Source organism: Notamacropus eugenii, chromosome X (assembly GCF_028372415.1).
Source record: "Notamacropus eugenii isolate mMacEug1 chromosome X, mMacEug1.pri_v2, whole genome shotgun sequence".
NCBI lineage: Eukaryota > Metazoa > Chordata > Mammalia > Diprotodontia > Macropodidae > Notamacropus > Notamacropus eugenii.
The window spans coordinates 60576428-60595749 of NC_092879.1; the positions used below are offsets into that span (position 1 = coordinate 60576428).

The 19322-nt window shown below is 41.7% G+C and overlaps 1 protein-coding gene across 4 annotated transcripts in view; it reads right to left on the bottom strand.

Moving 5' to 3' along the window:
- MCF2 (MCF.2 cell line derived transforming sequence) overlaps positions 1–19322 on the bottom strand; it is a 141732-nt gene that overhangs the window by 100652 nt on the left and 21758 nt on the right. The window lies entirely within an intron of this gene.

Consider the following 19322-nt stretch of genomic DNA (forward strand, 5'->3'; position numbering starts at 1 on the left):
GGTTGTCACTTGGAAGAGGCATTTTACACGTTTGGCCCCAGAATACCAAATTACAAAAAATGGGGAGACATTGCAAAGAGGTAAATGTATTTCTGTCATCAGGAAAAACTTCCAAATAAAGAGAGTATAGAAAGAGTTGTCTTGTGGCCTCTCAACAGAAGTCTCCAGGTGAAGGCTGTCTTTATGTTGTAGAGTGGATTCTTTTTGGACTTCATGGCCACTGAGGTCCTTTCCCACTTTAAGGGTCATTTTTTCACATAGCCCCCCCCCCCCCCCACACACACAGTTAACAGAAGTATTTCATAGAACAGTTTAGGAAATGCTGATCTAGTCCAACTCTCCCCTCCAATTTACAGAAGAAGAAACTGAGACCCAGGGAGGAAATGACTTGCCTATGGATATGCAGATATTAAACAGCAAGCCCAGTATTTTAACCCAGGTCTTCTGATTCCAAATTCAGACTACTGCTACATACTATGCTGCCTCCTGGATAACTAAACACTTTCCTAAGCTCTTTCCTTTTGACAGTATTATTTTCAGAAGCACTGAATTCAAACCAAACGAATCACATGATCTGATCCCTATGTACATTGGCTGCCACCTATGCTGTAGCTTTGTTTTTAAGTCATTTCAGTCATGTCTGACTCTCCGTGACCCCAGTTGGGGGTTTTTTGCCAAAGAAACTGGAATGCTTTGCTATTTCCTTCTCCAGATCATTTTACATATGAGGAAACTGAGGCAAATGGGGTTAAGTGACTTGCCCAGAATCACACAGCTAGTGTCTGAGGGCAAATTTGAACTCAGGCCCTCCTGATTCCAGGGCCAGCACTCTATCCCCTGCAGCCCCACCTAGCTGCCCCACGTTGTACTTCAGGATTTGTAAATGTACTTTATGTACATAAATGCTAAACCAAGGAAATGGGCTTCAGGATCTCTAAGGCCCCTTCCAATCCTAAACCTATGACCCTATCATCTCTTCCTACTTCACACAAACCCAGGTTATATTTTCCAGAAAATTTCCTCCCCAATTTACAGACAAGGCAACTGAGGCTCAATCACTTGTAAAATCACTTCTCCATGGTTACACAAGAAATAAGTGTTAAGTGGAAGGATTTAGACTCATCTCTCCTAACCCCACATCCAGTCATCTTTCCAGACTGCTTCTAAAATGCATACCCAAGGGACAGGAATACTACAGCTAATATTTATTGCATACAATTGTGATTCAAGGGAGGTCACTAGGGAAATGTTTTCACTACCAATCTGAGCTGGCTCATGAACTGTAGGATATAAATACTTAATCAGAACAAAACCATTAAAGAGGAATCAGACAAACCTCAGGACAGGGAGAAAGGTACCTATTTAAATTAAATGCAAATTTCATTTCCTTTGATGGATACATCTATTCAGGTTCTCACTTCTAATAAAGGAAAGAGGATATCCCCAATGCTCCATTAGCATTAGGACACTTCTCTGGAACAAATACTAAAGAGAGCAAACTGTCACTTCGCTAACAGCTCGGAGTTTCCACACCTCATCTAATGCTTCTCTGGCTTTCTTTGACCTTTCCTCCTCATCCTCAGCTGTTTGTAACTTCCTAGGGATGTTTCTGAGACAGAAAGAATGACATAGTGGCGACAGCTCTCAGGAAGACTTAAGTTCAAATGTCACCTCTTGAATTTATTATCTGCGTGACCCTAGGCAAGTCATTTGACTTTTTCTGAGCCCTGCAAAAACTTTCACCGTTTCCTTTCCAGGGCTGTTGTGAAGTTCAAATGAGATAGTTTTTAAACTATCTGTATATATGTACAGATGTAAAATCTGTACATATGTAAACTTTAAAATTGTTGGATTTAGACTCGGGGTAGGGCACTTGTTGGAATCCTGGCCTTGCTCATGTCTGCTACATGACCTTGGGTATGTCACTTGACCTCCATAAAATGAGGTATGATTAAATGACCTCTTGGTTCCACTCCAGCTCTGACACTTTGGTCAAGAAGAGTACTTGGACCTGGGTACAAACTCCTCTTTAGACACTTATTAGCAGTACAATCCAGGGCAGGTCACCAAATCTCTTTGAGGCTCAATTTTCTCATCTGTAAAATGAGGGGGTTGGCCTTGATGACTTCTCAGCTCCCTTCTAGCCCTACACTTGTGATTCTATGATCTTACTCCTGTATTCTCACTGGGCATTGGCATTTCCCAGCCCCCGATTTGGCTGACCCTTTGGGGAGATGTCTCTCTCTGACTTTCTCAATTTTGATCATGACTCACTGCTTCTGACTACTACTTTCATCTCTTTTTCCAGGTCTAACGACTGACAGGTCTGATGTCTAGGTCCTTTTTCTATCCAATGAACCACCCTGGAGTCAGGACATTCTGAGTTCAAATTGGCCTCAAATTAGTCGTGTGATGCTGGGCAAGATGCTTAACCTCTGTTTGACTTAGTTTCCTCAGTTTCAAAATGGGGATAATAATAACATCTACCTCCCAGGGTTACTGAGATGATATTTGTAAACGTGCTTAGCACAGTGCTTGCCACACAGGGCTAGATAAATATTCCTTCCCTTCTGTTCCCCCCACAGCACCTGGCTAAGAACCTGTGACCTTCTGCCACTTAATTGTGAGATAGGACATATAGCTTTGCTTGGAAATGAGGTGGTAACTGAACAAAGAGCATTACACTTACTACTGTCAAAATGTAATATCTTATGTTTTGTAGTTCCACAATTTTGACATGCGCATAGGACACATCTCAATGGGAGAGAGTCTTTAAGGAGGCATTTTGTTCTGCTGACCCAAATGCTGTTCTATAATCAATGAACAATGAGGACAGTAGCATCTAGAATTCTCCATATCATTTGTATAATAGTCAAGGTTCTACTTACTATGGAATTAACACCTGAAAATCTTGCCTGTTCCCTACTACATTCCCCCTCCCAATTTGCTCTAGTTCAAGTCATACTTCCCAGAGACCATCAAGGGACCTTGACACTTGGAACTACCTTGAGATCCCTTCCCTAATGGCCCCACCCAAACCCCTTCCTGCCAAGATCCCAGAAAGAGCTCTCTTTCCCCATAGGGCAACCCAAAGACCTTACCATGGGCCCTGCCACTATAACCTCAGAGCTATTCCACCCACCCTACAGCTCAACTCTTTGACATATGGTGTCTCCTCCATTAGAATATGAGCTCCTTGAGAGCAGGGAACGTTTTGCTATTCTGTTTATATCCACAATCCTCAGTACTTAATAAGCACTTAATAAATAAGCACGCCTAAGCACTTAATAAAAGCTTTTACATTACATTACTTACTAACACCATCATCAAAAATTCTATCAAAGTTTATAGAAGATTCTCATCAAAATTTTATAGAGATAAGGAACTAATATACTCCTAATCACCTTCTTTGTGGTGTTAATATAGTCTGAGATTATTTCTATACCTTCAGTATCCTCCCCTCCTTCAATACCCTTAAAAACCACAGTCTGGTGAGTATTTCAACAGGGTGGGATGATTCCCCAGTCAGGCCTTTCTCCCCACTCAGAGCAGGGCTTTGTAACCCTTTTCTGTGCCATGATCACCTGTGGCAGTCTGGCTAAGCCTGCGGATGGTAAAGCCCTTCTCAGGAAAAAGAAAAGAAAAATAATTTGAGCCCTTTTCCAAAAAAATTAAGTGTATGAAATAAAATTGCAGGACTACAAAAGAAAATAAAGGTTAATAAAATCAAAGATAGAATTTTTTTTCATCCACATGCATGGACCCCCTGAAATTTCTCCACAGACCCCATGTTAAGAACCTTGACTAAAAGAGATGCCAAGTCTTCTGGACCTCAGCAGGAGTCTTCATGTGATTTAGGACCAGATGATCCAAAGTGGCCAACTCTCTGATGACGGGTTTCAAATGACCTTAGCAAGGCAGGCCCTTGGATGATAGGTACACTGTCCATCACTGAGTGGGATTCAAAGCCTTTCCAGGATGATGGGACCTTGTGCTTTGCTTTCATAGCCTTTGAAAGCCCAAGGTCACCTCCAGGCCAAGCCAAAGCATCTGAGGAAGATTTCACAAGATGGCCTGATGAATGTGTAAATGAGGCTAAGGTGCACAGGATATGGGAACAGTGCCAAGCTCATCAGTGCCAGTCCCTTGTTCATTCAGATTGAGAAACAGTTATGGCAACCTTGGCCTGGTTAACAAGAGAGGTAATGGGCACTTCCACAGGGGCAATCCCTGCTGTGGCGGCAGCCTCTGATCAGGTTGCTGATCTGGCACACACAAGGCCTTGTCACATAAGAACGGAGACAGTTGGAGGCCATGACCACACACTATGGTAATGTGTAAAAAGAACCTGCCAGTTTTGGACTGAGGCCCCTTCCAGCTCTAGAACTGGCATGTATGACCATGGGCAAGTCATCTCCCCTTTCTAGGCCTCAGTTTCCTACTCTGTAAAATGAAGGAATTCCACTAGACTCTGTGACTAGATCATCTCTAAAATACATGTCGGTAATGAATAGTGCCTAGGGAGGCAGTGTGGGAAAGTGGAAACAGTCAGGATACTTCAGTTCAAGTCCTAACTCTCACAATATAATGACAATCTGACTATAAGCAAGTCACAGGCATTTTTCAGTGCCCCCAGGCAATTCTCTAAGACTGTACCTTACAGGCAAATGGCCAACCTGAATCAGTGGAGGTAATCTCCAGGCCAAGAGTTTGCTGCATAGATAAAGTTGTAAGACCAGACTTCCCCCTCTCTCCCCAAAAGTCATAAGCGCATGCAAGAGATTGGCACATACCTAGAGTACCTCTGATGTTACTCCCCTCATGAAGGAGGCTGGAGAGCCTGCTTCCAGAACAGTTGTAACAAATGAGTAACAGAAATGGCTTGGACTGATCTGAGAGCATGTGGAGATATATACTCTGTAACCATAGAGGCCTGCTAGCCACTTAGTAAATGGCAGCCTCTTTGATTGTCTGCACTTGCAGAATCAGAAATGGAGGCAACTTCAGAAGACTTTAGCAGGTTTCCCTCAAGATGTTGAGGAAAAATATTTGTACTGCACTTTCATTCTTGCTATATCTTCAAAGTAAATATCCCTTGGTGAAAGCTAAGAGAAAAATCAACTGGTTAAATAGAACTTGGGTTCTAGTTACCCCACTGGCTAACAGTGGGGGAACACAACTGGTGGGTGTTCTAGTTTATATCAGTAAAGAAGAAACCCCCCACATGGATATCCCTAGAACCAAGAGAGACAGAGAGAGAGAGACAGACAGACAGACAGAGAAAGAGAGAGATAGAGATAGAGAGACAAAGAAAGAGCAACAGGGAGAGAGACAAAGGGACAAAGACAGAGAGAGAAAGAGACAGAAAGAGACGGAGAGATACAGACAGAGAAAGAGACAGAGAGAGAAAGACACAGACAGAGAGACAGAAACAAAGAAAGAGAGACAGAGAGAGAGAGACACAGATAGGCAGAGCAAGCAAGAGAGAGATAGAGACAGGGAGACAGAAAGAAAAAGAGTGAGAGGGAAAGAGACAGAGAGGGACAAAGATAGAGAGAGAAAGAGACAGAGAGAGACAGACAGGGAGAGACACAAAGAAAGAGACAGAGAGAGAGACATAGACAAAGAGACAGAGAAACAGAAACAGAGCGAGAGAGAGAGCGAGAGAGAGCGAGAGCGAGAGAGAGCGAGAGAGAGCGAGAGCGAGAGAGAGCGAGAGAGAGAGAGAGAGAGAGAGAGAGAGAGAGAGAGAGAGAGAGAGAGAGAGAGAGAGAGATGTGAGAGCCTAGCCCTGGGATAGTGACCCAGAACAAACTTGTTATACACACACAACCTTATACTTCCTAGTCATTTATCACTGGTGATTGCCTACTTAGGAAGCTCCAGGAACTTGCCACTGCTTTTAGGACAAAAAAACCAAACCCCTTAGCTTGGCATTTAAAGTTTTTCATGATCTCAATCCAACATTCTTTTCCAGGCTTTTCCTTCATTTTCCCTTCATACACCATGTGTCAATGAAACTGACCCTCGTATGTTTCCCCCTACATGACAATTCATCTCATCACCATACCTGTGTACAAGCTGTTTCCTGTCCCCTCCTCCTTTCCACTTCTTCAAACCTTTCCCTTTCTGGGGTTCAGTTTCCACCTCTATAAATTGAAAGGGATGGCCTGGATCAAGGGTTCTAATCCTAGAGTCCAGAAACTTGTTATTTAAATATTTTGATAACTGTATTTCAATATAGCTGATTTGCTTTATAATCCTATGCATTTTATTTTGTGCATTTAAAAACTGGGGTGAGGGTCCAAGACACACACAAAAGATTAAGAACTCCTGAAACATTGGACTCAGAGCTCCCTTCTACCTTCAGATCTATGATCCTAAGTGCCACTTCCCTTCCCTGCACCTCAGTTTCCTCTTCTGTTCAGTAAAAAAGTCCTGACTACCTGACCTCTAAGCCCCTGTCCAGCTCTTTCTTTGACTTTATACTCAGAAACCTTCGAGAAGATAAGGCTTGGGTTGGACAATTACATTCTTTGAATTTGTGAAAGACCACTGACTGAGGGTCAGTGAAAAACTGTTCTTTCCATTTTTTCTATTGAATTGAATGAGTAATTGGCTTTTTGTGGTAAGAGGAACACTTCTGCTAGATGATGGGAGCATGTCATCATGCCCTGGAGAAAGAGAATGGACTGCATAGTCCTTCCCTGTCTGCAGTTTCACTGATTTTATTAAAGGCTTTTTCAGCTTTGTGATACTAAGAAGCAGAGCCATTTTAAAAAATCTTTTTGACACAGGTCACAGTCTTTGAGAGTAGCAATTTCATTGGTTCTGGGTTCCTTTCTCCGTGAGATTTCCTTCTTGTTTACATGTATCCTCTTTCCTGAGTTACTGTTCAAATACAATAGGAAAAGTAGGAGGGTTGAAACATGAGTCACTCAAACTTGGCATTATCCAAGTACTGCAGAATCAGGGCAGAGGAACTGCTTACAAATGGGAATGCCTCAACTCCCAGAGGTTTTCCTATGGAAAGAAGAGTGGAAAAGAGGAAAAGAAAAAATAATTGGAAAAAAGACAAGCAATGCCACTTAGAAGGCTGGGAGGTGAGTTTTCCTCAATCACCTATTATGCCCCAACTATTCCATGGCAATCAAAGAGAAGGGCTCTTCTTGGTAATAGATGTTTGTAAGGTTTCCCTGAACAAACAAAATCAATGGATGAAGTACCACTGAAGGAAGAAAAGGAAAGGGATCAGCTCCAATAGAAAGAGAAACCACAGACCTGGTCTCAATGTGAACAGCACCCTGGATCTCAACTCACAATTCTGGTTTTCATTTTGGTTCCTCATCTAATATACTCCCCACAATGGCTATTTCAAACCTGGAACTCCCTGTCCTATCCCAACAATACTCTCAGCAGATAAATATGCCTCTGGTTTTAATGGTAAAATTGAGCCTGTCAGGCTCACGTACTCCCAGTACTTGATGTGGTGGATAGAATGCTAGGCTTGGATTCGCCAAGAAATTGGTTCAAAAGTCACCTCTGATGCTTACCTAGCTCTGAAACCATGGGAAGATCACATGGCCTCTCTGAGTCTCAGTTTCCCTATTTGTAAAATGAGAATAATATTCCTAGAGTGCCTATCTCACAGAGTTTCTGTAAGGCTGACCAAGATAATCTAGATTAGAGTATTTTACAAATTTTTGACTACCATATAAATATCAACTTTTGTTACAATTCCTGTCCCTCTGTCTTGTCCCTGCCCTTTGACTATAATTCAGAGGATTTTGGAGCCCTAAGGAGCCTAAAAGATCATTTAGCCCTCCACCCCTTTCCCAAGTGAGGAAATTGCAATTTAGAGAGGAAATAGTTCCCTTCCTAAAATCGCCTGGTCAGTTAGTAACAGAGCCAGAATGAGCACTCAGGTCTCTTAACATCCAGTCTATTGCTCCATACCCACCACCATGGGAGCTCTTTTACATTCTTCATTTCCCTCAAATCAGATATTTTCTAATCCCAGAGTCTGCTTGGAAGCACTTTTAAGATATAATCTATTCATAGAATCATAACAAGTAAGAATTCCAAACAGCATCTACTCCAACTCTCTCCTTTTATACTGGAGGAAATTCAGACCCAAAAGAATGACTGACTTGCCATCCAGAGCTAGAACTAGGACCTAGGTCTCCAGGTTCCCAGACCAGCATTCTTTTTACTGAACCATGCAATTTATTCAGTACTCTGGCTTTCAGATCTGGTGTTTAAAATCAGCATGCAGAAAAACAAACTCCAGAGCCACAATATGAATATCTAACCACACGCAACCAGATAAGAAATGAAGTCTAATTTAGGAAGGCTACATTTCATCCTGAATGATCTCCAAAATGTCAGAGATCTCTTGGAAAAAAAGCACATGGCTCTTTCAGCCTAAAAGCCATTTTAAAATAATGCTGATCTAGGAGCAAATTGGATTTATACCAGGTATGCAAAGGTGGTTCAATATTAGGAAAACAATTACTGTGATTTATCATTAAAACCAAAAACACCCCAAACCACATGATCATATGGATGCAAATAAAAAGCTTTTCTTAAGGACAACACTAATTTGTGATTAAAAACAAACACTAAAAAACATAGGCATAGATGGACCACTTTCAAATAAAATTAAAAACTATGGCCCTAAATCAAAAGTTAACATTATATGTAATGGCAAAACACTTTTCCCATACAGGAGCAAACAAATACATTCCTCATCATTATTTGACATAGTTGTAGAAATGCTACAAATAGCAAAAAGACAAGAAAGAAACGGAAGGCATAAAACCGGCAAAGAGGGGGAAAATTATTCCTATTTACAGACACATAATGGTTTGCTTGGAAAACCTCTGGACAATCAGCAAAGAAACCAATTAAGGCAATTAATAGTTAGGAGTAAATCACAGAAAAGCCACTCTCATTCAAAATAATTACAAAATGCACAAAATATCCAGTAGTCAACCAAGACTTATACAAATGCAACCACAAAACACTCTTCAAGCGTCTGCAGTAATTGGAGGGAAGAAAGACCAACTAAAAGCTAACTGTCCATTAAGTGGGCTGGACCAATATAATAAAATAACACCTGAATTTATTTATAGATTTAGGGCTATACCAGTCAAACTACCAAGAGATTAGGGCTAGACAAAATGCTAACAAAATTCATTTGGAGGAACCAAACATCTAGAATCAAGGGGGGAAAATGAAAACAGGTAGAAATGGAGTGGGGACTAGCAATTTCGAACCTAAAATTATATCTTAAAGCAACATCATAAGCATCAAAAAGTATTTGGGACTGATTTAAAACACAACAACAGAAAAAAATGTTTGGTTTTTTTTCCCCTTCTTTTTAAATTTTGTTTATAAGGGATGACTCACTGGGAAAAAAGATATGGATAGAAATGTTGATGATGTAAAAAGAGAAAAATCAATAAAAACAAAATGATATCAATGATTGGCAAGTGTCCCTTTTAAAGTGATCATGGGCTAGATGAATCCATCAAAACGTTGTCATTGTTCTCAAAGTTTTCACTGAGCCATAGGAACTGCCTTTTTCTCAAGCAGGAAATCTCAACAGCTGTTGTCAGGAGCTGTCCACAGCTGAAGTTCATTCAGAGGAACTAGGAGATGCCCAGTCTTGGCAGAACCCAAAATTCTCACCCCTTGAGTGTGAGAAACTATGTCTAAATTATCTTTGCTCAAACTCAGACACTGTTGGAGACCTGGTTGACATGACTTTGGCATGTGTTTCCTATTGCCTCTAGGATACCGCCCATGCCTTTCTGTCATCTTCCTGGCCTCAGACAGGGCTTCTACCTTGTGGCCTACATTTGTCTTCACATCATGTTTGCTACTCAAGTGAACAATCTCTGGCCCAGTATAATCTGCCTCTGGTAACTGGTTCCTTGGGATCGCAAACTTGACTCTTAGAAACTTTCAACCATGACTTGCCTGGCCCCTCTATCATAAGAGACCTCATTCAAGGAGAACCCTGGGCCTTAACCACAGCCTAATAGGACAAGGGGAAATAGCTCCCAAAGAGCAGGTTTTACCATACATCTTAACTTCATCTTTATGGAAAGACTGATGGTGATTCTTAGAATAAAATCGTTCCTTTTCTATCCTTATTGGGTTATAGTGAGGAAGTCTGCTGGGATTGTTTTGATTCATAGTAGGTGATTTAGAATAATGGGGATCATCATTAAAGCATAGAAATCTTTTAGGCTGAGGTGCAGAGTGGATAGAGCACTAGACTTGGAGTCAAGAAGACCTGGCTTCCAAAACTGCCTTTGACACTTACTAGCACTATGGCCTTAGGCAGGTCATTGAACTTCTCTGAACCTCAATTTCTCCATCTGCAACATGGAGATAATAATACATGTAACAAACTGCTATCTTACAAGGTTGTTGTAAGTCCCAACTAAAATGTCTACAAAGCTTTTTGGACAACCTTAAAGTGCTATGTAAATGTGAGTTATAATTATTTATTTTTATATTCTATGGTCCAGAGATGGGGAACCTGCAGCCTTAAGGCCACATGTGGCCCTCAAGGTCCTTAAGTGTGGCCCTTTGATTGAATCCAAACTTCACAGAACAATTCCCCTTGATAAAAGGATTTGTTTTGTAAAACTTGGACTCAGTTCAAAGGCTGTACCCAAGGACCTAGTGGGCCTCAAGGCCACTGGTTCTGAATCCCTGTTCTATACCATCTATAAATACATATAATAAACTGTAATGTGTCTAGACAAGTTTCAGCCTTTAAATGGCAGACCCCAAAAGCAACTGAGTCCAATATCATCACTAAAGGATATTCATATCAGAGCATGAAAGAAGTCAATGTGAGGCATCTGGTTTGACAGTAGAGCTACACTGCTAAGGACTCTCACGTTAGATCAGGGGAGAGCATGTGTTCTTGACCTTCCCATGACTTCTGGTACTTGAGACAGTGGTACCAGTTGACAATCTGATTGCTAATGTCATTGGCCCCCTGGGTTGTCTGTCAATGCATTCTCCCTTTTCAAATTACATTGGCATTTATTCGTCTGTTTTTATGCTGTATCATCCCAGGAGAGTGTAAGCTCCATGAGATCAGGTAATGGTTTGAGGGTTAGTCTTTGTATTGTATCAAATTGAAATGTATCAAATTGTATCAAATTGAAATGAAGGTACTTATGGAATATCTCCACATCTAGCCTGATGTAGGAGACAGAGTCCTAGACTTGGTGTCATCTTTCCAGGGCTTCCAGTTCAGCTGTGCCACTCACCAGCTGTGTGACCCAGGACAGTTCATTTACCCTTTCTGGGCTTCAGTTTCCTCCTCTATAATACAATGCCATTGAACCATATATGACTAAGGTCCTTTCTGTCTCAGGATCTGTGATTCTCTACTCTAAAGTCATTTATCTGAGTATCAGTTTCCACATTTCTAAAATGGGGAATATTACTGTCCTCACTGGATGCAGTAAGACTCCAAGAAGACAATGCATGTGAAGCCCTCAGCAAACCTTAAAACTTACAGAAATGTCAGGTATGATGATAACTTAGCATAACAGCTCACACTTCCATCCATGGATTGCTTCTCCTCATGCACTTCCACTAGGGCAGAGAGAAAATGTATTCTCTATTTGTCAAGACCTGTAATTTCCTAAGCACTGAGTGTCCATTGTGGAAACACTCTGCATGTAGGCAAATAGGTGTCGTTTCTAGCCTTAGTTGCCTGGAGATACTAAGAAATGTCAGTGTCACAGTGTCATGGTCACGGTGGCACAGTCTCAGAATCACACAGCCACTAAGTATCAGAAGCAAAACTTGAACCCAGGTCTTCCTGACTTTAGGACTTATTCTCTATCCACTATCCCCCAAGCATCTCCTCAAAGGCTGAAGCACTAGGCAAGACTGGAGGAATCTGGGAGTTGTATACTGTATACAGTAATTACTATAACTCACTTCACTGACTCCTTAGGGGCAGCTAGGAGTGTGTTTGTCCTTCGATGCCGAAGAAGACCATGCCATCAGAGAAATAATGACATGACTTGCACTTGACTTTGTTTTTGAGTGAGGGAGGGCTGTGCAGGTCACCAGCCTCACTTCTCCTCCAGAGCCATCTGAATCCAGTGACCAGATATTCATCAGGATGACTGGAGTTGACCCAGGATGAGGCAATTGGGGTTAAGTGACTTGCCCAAGGTCACACAGCTAGTGAATGTCAAGTGTCTGAGGTGAGATTTGAACTCAGGTCCTCCTGACTCCTGCACTGGTGCTCTATCCACTGCACCCCTTTGGGGCAGCTAGGTAGTACTGCAGATAGAGCACTGAGCCTGGAGTCAGGAAGATCTGAGTTCAAATTTGGCCTCAGACATGTACAAACTAAGTGAAGCTGAGCAAGTCACTTAAGCTCTATTTGACTTAGTTTCCTCAACTGTTAAATAGGAATGATAATAATGACACTTACCACCCAGAGTTATTGTAAAGATCAAATGAGATATGCGCAAAGCACTTAATTTAACACAGTGCCTGGCACATAGTAGGCATTTACTAAATGTGTGTTCCCCTTTTCCACTATTTCCCTTTCCCCTTTTGACTCTGGATTCCTATGAGGAAGGACAAAAATGGCGTGAGGTCTAGGTTTAAGGTTAAGGCTCTGACCTCCCAACACAAAGTCCAACAATCCAATTCCAATCCAGCAATCCATCTACTACACCACAGTGCCTCTCATGAAGATGAGAAGGCCTCATTCTCAAATCAATTCTTGCTTGCTGAGGCATTCTCATGTGGTTGGCTTTCATGACACTTCTCTAGAATTCAAAAGGAGCTGAAAACACGGAGAACATGAGCTCCTTGAGGACAGGAACTTTTCTTTTTGTCTTTACATTCTCAGTGCCTAACACAGGCCATGGAATATGGTAGCTGCCTGAGAATGCCCACTGAGTTGAAATGAATCCCCTTGAAGCGACTGGAGACATCCTGGGTTAATGCAAAACCCACAGCAGTCTTTGCCCCACTCTTCAAAGGATAGTCATCACAACAGCAAGACAGATATATAAGCCAAGGGATCTCCAAAAGAAAGATGGCCTAGCTTTGATAGTCCCCTCCACAAAGTCTTCATTTAGACTGTGCTTGAGAAAGTCAGAAAGGGACTAGGAACTGTCCTATGTTTACCAGTGGTTTTCATCTTAATTCTTATTTCAGGACCCCTGCCAAGCCCCTCTTCCACTTCAAATGACTATGTGGACCAAGGAACAACTCAGGTTCCTTTCCTTTTTCAAAATGTGTTTTCCCATTTTATTTTATTTTATTTTTTGATTAACAGGCATTTGTTTTCTGTCCCACCCACCCCTCTCCAACTTAAACAAAACCCTTGTAATAAATATGCATAGTCAACCAAAACAAATTCCCACACTGTCTAGTTCAAAAGTGCCTGACTTTCTGCACCCTGGATTCATCTCCTCTGCATGCAGGTAGCAAGGTTCACCTTCTGTCCTCTGAAATCACAATTGGTCATGGCACCGACCAGAGTCTTCCAGACTTTCAGAGTTGTTGGAAATACTACTGTGCTGTAGGTAATGACTGAAGCGAAGGGTTCAGAGAAACCTGGGGAGAGTTGTGTGAGCTGATACAGAATGAACAGAACAGAACCATGGAGTCAGGTTTAAAAAGGCCAGATAGTCCAACCCCCTACAACATCCTGGTCAATTAGTTTCCAGCAAGGAAGCTTCCCTCTAGAGGTTGTACTCTAGAATAGCTCTCATTGTCAATTACAACTAAGTGACTCATTGGATACGGCGCTGAGTCTGGAGCCAGGAAAATCCGGGTTCAAATCTAACCTTAGATACATACTAAGTGGTGTGAACCCCAAGCAAGCCACAACCACTACCTGCCTCAGTTTCCCCACCTGTAAAATGGGGATAATAATAGCAACTACATCCCAGGGTTGTTGTGAGAACTGAATGAGATAACATGTGTAAAGCATTCTGCAAACCCTAAAATGCTGTATAAAAGCTAGCTATTATTTTTACTATTATTGTTCTGAAATCAAAAACTGAGCTGATCCTTGCAACTTCAGCCCATTTCTCCTCATTCTGCCCCATGAACAAAGCTAACCTTTCTTCCATATGATTCCACTTCATATTCTCAAAGATAGCCATCAATTCCCTCCTACAAGGTCTGCACACCCTTCAGTACTCCAGTTAGTCATAGTCATCTACACTATGACCTCAAGGCCTTTCACCATTCTGATCACACTCATCTATATATTCTCTGACTTGCCAATGTCCTTCCCAAAATGTGGTGCCTACCCCAATACTCAAGATGTTGTCTGACCAGGACAGAGTATAATGGGATTATCACCACCCTGGTTAGTCAGTGGGCATTTATTAAGTTCCTACTATGTGCCAGGCACTGTGCTAAGTGCTGGGGATACAAAGAATGGCAAAAAACAATTGAGCTCTCAAGGAGCTCCCATTCTAATGGGGAAGGCAACATGCAAATGACTACATACAAACAAGCCACAGACAGGATAAATGAGAGATAATTATTGGAGGGAAAGTGCCAGAATTATGAGGGGTTGGGAAGCATTTTCTGTAGAAAATGGGATTTTAGTTAGGACTTGAAGGAAGCCAGGAAGCAGAAATGAGGAGGGAAAGAATTCCAGGCAAGGGGGGTAACCAGGAAAAGTGCCTAGAGTCAAGATGGAGTGTTTTGTTTGAGTAACAGCAAGGAAGCCAGTGCCAGTGGATCAAAGAGAACATGGAGGAGAGGAAGGGTAAGGTATGAGACTGTATATGTAAATAGCTTTCCAAACCTGAAAGCACTATGTAAATGTTAGCTATTATTATAGAATTTTTGAGCCAGAGGGAACCTTAGGAACTACTCATTTGGCAGATGCTAAAATGGAAGCAAATCCAGCTTCAGAGTCCAGACAGGGAGCATCTTATGCTAGGAATACCAAAGAGGCAAGCGTCACTGGATTTCAGTCAGGGGAGGGGTTGTAAGGTATGAGGAGACTTGAAGGGGGGGCAGGTTACGAAGGGCTTTGAACATGAAACGGAGGATTTTATATTTGATCTTGGTGGTGATAAGGAGCCACTAGAGTTTATTGACTTTCAGGATGATGTGGGCAGACTTAAATTTTAGGAAAATGAATTTGACAGTTGAATGCAAGATGGACTGGGGTGGGGAGAGACTTGAAGCAGAGAAACAATTATAATAACCCATGCGTGAGGTGACAAGGCTCTGGGCCAGGGCGGTGGCTGTTTCAAAGGAGGGAAGCAGGCATATGTGAAGGGGACCTGGCAATAGATTGGATATGGGGGGCGGGGGTGAGAGAGAAATTGAGGATAACACCTAGGTCATGAGCCTGAGTGACAATAACAGGGAAATTTAGAAGGGGGTAACTTCGAAGGGCAGTTAGAGAGCCAGGCCTGGAGTCAGGAAGACTCCTCTTTCTCAGTTCAAATCCAGCTTCAGACAATTACTATCTGGGTGATCCTGAGCAAGTAACTTCAGCCTCTTTGTCTCAGTTTCCACATCTGTAAATGAGCTGGAGAAGGACATGGCAAACCAGCCCAGGATATTTACCAAGAAAACCCCAAAAGGGATAATGAAGAGTTAGACACAACTGAAAAATGACTGAACAACACCACCAAATTAAAAGGGGGGAAGATCATGACTTCAGTTTCAGTAATGTTGAGTTTAGGATTTCTTTGGGGCATCCAGTTTAAGATGTCTAATAAATAGCTAAAGATGTGAGTCTGGAGGCTAAGAGAGACGTTAGGGCTGGATAAGTATATTTAAGAACATCAGAATAAAGATGATAAATGAATCCATGACAGCCGACGAGATCTCCAAATGAAATAGTAGAGAGGGAGAAGAGGGCACACAGGATAGAGCAATGGGGGCCACCCATGGCTAGTCAGTGAAACCTGGATGATGATCTAGTAGAGAGGGAGAAGAGCACACACAGGATAGAGCAATGGGGGCCACCCATGGCTAGTCAGTGAAACCTGAATGACGATCTAGTAAAGGAGACTGAGAAGGAGCATCAGACAGCTAGAAGGAGAAACAGCAGTGTCATAGAAACCTAGAGAGAAGAGAGTATCAAGATGATCAACGGTGTCAAAGGTTACAGAGATGCCAAGAAGGATAAGGATTGAGAAAAATTCATTGGATTTGGCAATTAAGAAATCATTGGTAATTTTTGAGAGAAAAGGTTGGAAGCCAGACTTTAGAGTGTTAAAAAGAGAATGAGAGAAAAGGAAGTGGATGCAACATTTGTAGACGGTTTTCTCAAATTCAGCCACAAGAAGGGAGGAGAGATATGGGACAATAGCTAGTGGGAATTAATAGATCAAGTGAGTTTTTTCGAGGATAGAGGAGATATGGGTATGTTTGTAGGCAACAGAGAAGCAGCCAGTAGATAAGGAAAGACTAAAGATAAGTGAGAAAGTAAGGATGATGGAGGAGGCAATCTGCTGGGGAAGATGGGATGGAATGGTGAGGAGTGGAAGAGAAAGTTTAGGGTTAGGTGAAATATACAAAGGTGAATATACATGCATGCAGAATTTGGGGGCAGAGGTTTACACACATGGGCAGTGGACACGTGTAAAGAACACCTAGAACCAAAGTAGATGCTTTGGGAAATTTGGGGCTTCCATCCCTGAAGGAAGGAGCTGAGATTAGAAGGAAAAGAGGCAGTAGATTTGCCTCTTGCCATCTATGTGATGCTGTGCACAGCCCCTCACACCTCTGAGCTTCAGTTCTTTCATCTGCAAAATAGAGGGAGGCAGAGGCCTATAGTGGAAGGTAAACCAGACTCAAAGCCAGGAAGGCCTTGGTTTCACTCCTAACACCTACTGGTTGTGGGACCCTGGACAAGTCATTTAACTCCTCAGTGCTCTAGGCAACTTTCTAAGACCATAAGTGGCAGAAAAGATAGCAACCTGTCTTGGTGGAGAGAGTCTGCTCATCTAGAAGCTTCTTACATCAGTAAAACCATATGTTCAGTCCCTATTAAAGTATTCTCCTTTAAACAACAATAAGAACTAATATATATTTACAACCATTTTTACTCTAAAAAGAATCTTGCATTCAATGTTCACAATAATTTGTTATGCCATCATTCTATATAGCTATTCATTCTCTTTGTATACATCTTACCTTTTGTATAATTGTAGTGACTGTATATATCTGCCCTTCACTCACTGGGGCTCACTTAAGCTTTCTAAAGTTCTTTATATTCCATATATTCATAATTATTAATGGTGTTGTATTCTACTCTATTGATAGGCCAGATTTTATTCAAACATTCACAATCAGTTATATATTTAAAAAATATGAGATCATTTTTCTTTTTGACAATCTTAGATCATATTCTCCAAAATGAAATGAGTGAAAAGGCTTGATTATTTTTTATAACTCTTGTGTTACTGCTAGACTGCTTGACCAACAAGATTCTTCCAATTTGCAATTCTACCAATAGTGTATGATAAGCATTCTTGCTTTTCCAAAACCCTGCCAGCATTTAGCTTTGTCAGTTCTAATTATTTTTTGCCGGTTTGAGAGGCATAAAGAAATACCTCAAAGTCATTTTATGCTGCATATATCCACCTTGTGTTCCCCTGCTGTATCCTTATGGAAGGGCAATACCATATAAAGCTGTGGAGGTCACTGTTAGCTAGACAGTCACTATGTTACTGTGGGCTGATGTTGCAGGAAATTTGTAGACTGCCTTCCCCTACTATATCCTTCTTGCAAGTTTTTTTTCTTTTTGAAGAGTTTTAGATTCCTCTCTGATCTCCCCCCCATCCCTTTTCCCGACTGGTAGCTTTTATGAGTGTATATGGTGGGGTGGGAGGGGTGTTGCTGGGGGAGATACGTGGGGAGAACTGGTTCGTATGTTGAAACTACCATCTTTCCCAAAGTACACCATGTCTTTTTAATATATAACAATTCAGTCAATTCTTTCTTGTAGGCTAGACCTGAAGCTAAGAACTTTGTAAAGATTTTTTTAGAAAAAAAATGCACATCAGAAATGTATTGACAAAATCCCTTAGATAACTACATTATCTGTTATGAAAAATATTTTACTTGTCACCAGTAATTAGCTTCTCTGGCTATTTCTGAAAACACATTGGGGAGGAAGGAAGGAAGGAAGGAAGGAAGGAAGGAAGGAAGGAAGGAAGGAAGGAAGGAAGGAAGGAAGGAAGGAAAGAAGGAAGGAAGGAAGGAAGGAAGGAAGGAAGGAAGGAAGGAAGGAAGGAAGGAAGGAAGGAAGGGAGGGAGGAAGGAAGGAAGGAAGGAAGAAAGGAAGGAAGGAATGATTTATTAAGTGCCTGCTATATGCCAGGTACTGTTCTAAGAACTTTATAAATATTATCTCAACAATCTTGAGATCTAAGTTCTATTATAATCCTCATTTTACAGTTGAGGAAACTGAGGCAGACAGAATGACTTGCCCAGGGTCACACAGCTAGTACTATCTGAGGCCACATGTAAACTCAGATCTTCCTGATTTTAAGCCCAGCACTCTATCCACTTTGACACTTAGCTGCCTAAAGATGGCTGGGGGGAGGGGAGAGGAAAAGGGATAGTGGATTGATTTTTGAGTGTTTCAATTACTTTTCAGACAGGGAAAATTGGAATCTCTTAACTTAAAGAAATATTTTATTCATCAAATCACCAGTCAGGACCAGAAGTATAAATGAATGGGACGAGGTGTGAGCATGAGCTCCACAAGCCTGTTTGCCATCATCATTAGCACATCAGTCCATCAGAAAGCAGCTATTTAAAACTTGAACTATAGAAGATGACCTACTAATGTCAGAACTTACTGTATCTATGACAAACAGACAGATTCCCTACTTTGCCACCATCTTCCTCTCGTATCTTGGCTTGGGGACTGTCATCTGACAGACACATGATCTCCCTAAAAATAGCAAAGCTCAGTGCAAATCACAACATTCCAGAGCTGTGGAAGGGACCTGAAAATTCATCTAGTCCCAACCCTTCCTTTTCCAGATGAGGAAACTGGGGCCCAGAGAGGGTCAGCACCTTGCAGGCCATACTCAGACTAGAACCCAGGTATCCCAATTCCCCATCAGGGACACATTTCTTTGAAACTGTCTTCAGTTCCTAAGGCACAAAGAAGGCACACAGTGTGTTAAAAATTAATTTAAAGGTTTAGGAAGTAAAGAGAGAGAGAGATGTTGCAAGAAAACTGACTGGTAGCGATATGGAAAAAGGTACAAGTGAAAAGAGGCTCCTATCACTCCATGGAACAGTGGAAAGAGCAC